We start from the raw sequence: 2,854 nt of genomic DNA, 5'->3' as shown, positions 1-2,854 counted from the left end.
TTTTACCAAGGGTGGTGACGGGGAATCTTCGCAGCAAGGAGGCCCGAGCATAGCGTCGGGGCTTCGCGGAAAGGTTTTTCGTTCACATAATCTCTTGATCGTTATATATTTTTCTAAAAGACAAAAAATCCCTAACTTTCTTCTTGTTTCGCAGTTCATGTTGTTGATCGATGAGATGATCAGCGAGTGCGGTTCTGAGACCAGTCGTCTTGCCGGGGAGTTGTTGGAGCTGCAGGGTAGGTGGTCTGAAACCGAGGCCATGCTGACGGCTGTCAAGGATTCTCGCTCCGTGAAGGTGTTGAAACTCGAGGTGGCGATAGGGGAGCAGGAGAGGGACCTCGGGAAGACGGCGAGTTCACTGCTTAAGGGAAAGAAACCCAGGAAGGCCAAATCTTCGGAGGTGCGTCGGCTTCAGCGTCAGATCGAGGGCGATGCAGGATTAACGAGCCGCGGGATCCGAGAGGCCACAAACGCTCTTCGTTCTGAGTTTCAGGCTCTCTTGGCGAAGATCTCTGCCTTTCTAGGCTCCCTCGAGTGCATCTAGAACAGGGATTTAGCCTTGGCGACGATTGAGGGCAGGGTGGCCGTGGTTCAGTCGTTCCAGAGTGAGACTCCTCCGACCTTAGAGACCGAAGAGGCCCGACTGTCCGGCTGCAAGGGAGATTTGGCAGTCGTGGATGGAGATTTCGATCTCATCCTAGCTGACCTGAAATCCGCGTGCTTTCTTCTGACGTGTTCGGAAGGCCCGGAGGGGAAAGATCCGGTGCTCGGAAAAGGCAGAGGTGATGCGGCTCCAGGCTTCGACGAAGCGACGGGTAAGGCTTGGACGAAGCGACGGGTGAAGAGGGAGTGTGAGTTCTGAGGATGACTTTGGTTAGATCTCTTGAGAGAGATTTTTTTAATGTTTGATGTTTCGGCCTTAAATAGCCTTATTTCATTTTTCGGGACTGCCGTATGTGGCTTTGAATCCCTGCCGCTCTGCGGCTTTCTTTTTATGACAAAGTGATAGAGATGCATTTTTCATATGTTTACGTATGGCATGGAAGGAGGGTGATGAGTTGTCGTCTCATATCCTTCTTCGATGTGAAATTTTTTGTTCGAGATCCGTTTCGAGAGTTTTTCCGGGAGATATAGACTTTGCGGGATATCTGAAGATATCGAATATAAACATAGGGGCATGGTTTTGGGATCTCGTATCTGTTGGATATCACGCCTTGAGATGTTAGAGACCAGTGCGTTGGGTTTAGGGCAAGACCTAGGTTTACTTTCGCTTTTAAGATTTTATGCGGTGACTAGCCGACTATCGATTTATCTGTCGCGATTTAAACCTGATTCGTACCTATTTAAAGTCCGCGATAGGTTCTCGGCTTATATGACTTGTTAGATATGAATCGAGCATCTCTCCGGAGACAATTTTTAAGCCAACCGGAAGTGCTGGACCAATATTTTGGGTTTCTTTTATAGCGCTATTATCCTTGTGTCGGATGTACGAGAGTCATCTTCGTGAGATGGCTATGTCTGTTTAGGACGTTCGAGAGTTCGATGTGATCAGCACCGGACTTGGCGGCAGATGCCGTCGTTTAGACTTTTTGCACAAAATATGTGTTAAAATGTTCATTTTTTGACGGAGTGTCCGTTTCCGTTGTTCGGAAGAAGTAACTCTCGAGGCATCTCTCGCGACGTCCCGCGATGCCAAAGGCGCTTCTCCATAATGGCTGATTTATTTCCGAATATCGAAAATGTTTTGCGAATAAAAAATAATTTGCTTGGTTAAGATATGTCGGAAACATCGAAGGTGTGGTCGGATGTTTTCGAATTTGAGAGTATACGAGTATACGTATCCACTCCCATGAGGGGGGACTGCTGAATTTGCCTTTCGACAAATTGCCTACGTACTCCTTATGGAGATCAAGCCGTCTCGTAGTTCGGTCATTGCGAGTTGGTTTGTTTAGTGATAGTATTTTTTGAGATGCATTGCGTTCCAGGTCCTCGGAATTTTTATGCCTTGCATGTTGGCTATTTCGTAGGAGCCCGATCGGATGAATATTTCGATTTTATAGGGTCCTTCCCAGTTTGTACCAAGTTTTCCCGCATTTCGTTCAGCGGTGTTTTGGAAGACTTTGCAAAGAACTAAATCTCCTTCGTTGAATCGGGGATTTTGAACGTTGGACTTATAGTATTTTGCAGCTGCATGTTGGTAATTTTGAATTCGGACGAGCGCTCGATCCTGGGCCCGTTAATGAGATCGAGATCATCCAGGAGCATGGCGTTATTGAGCTCCTCTCATTCGGGAAGTAATATTCTTCGAACACCGGGGAACTCTACTTCGGTGGGAATCATGCATTTCGTTCCGTACACCAGAGCGAAAGGGGTTTCTCCCGTTGCTCGCCTCGGGGTGGTACGGTGGGACCAGAGGACTCCCTCGAGTTCGTCGGCCCACTTGCCTTTTTTGACCTCTAAGCGTTTCTTCAGCCCGTCGAGAATGGTTTTATTAATCGTTTCGGCTTGTCCGTTACACTGCGGATACCTGGGCGTCGACTTGTTAAGTTTTATCTTCCATTTTTCGCAGAACGCCTCGAACCGGGTGGAGATAAACTGAGATCCGTTATCGGTTATGAGCTCGTACGGAACTCCATGCCTATAGATGATGTTTCTCCATACGAAACTTTCGACTTGGACATCTTTTATACTCGCGAACGAATCTGCCTCTACCCATTTTGAAAAGAAATCGGTGAAGACTAAAAGGAAGCGCTTTTGCTTTGAATTATGAAGGGTCCGATGATATCCATGGCTCAGCGCATAAAGGGATAAGGCAATGTGATGGAGGAGAGAACTTCGGCTGGTTGTCGGATGG

Source organism: Brassica oleracea, chromosome C9 (assembly GCF_000695525.1).
Source record: "Brassica oleracea var. oleracea cultivar TO1000 chromosome C9, BOL, whole genome shotgun sequence".
In the NCBI taxonomy this organism is placed as follows: Eukaryota; Viridiplantae; Streptophyta; class Magnoliopsida; order Brassicales; family Brassicaceae; genus Brassica; species Brassica oleracea.
This window is presented reverse-complemented; position numbering follows the sequence as displayed.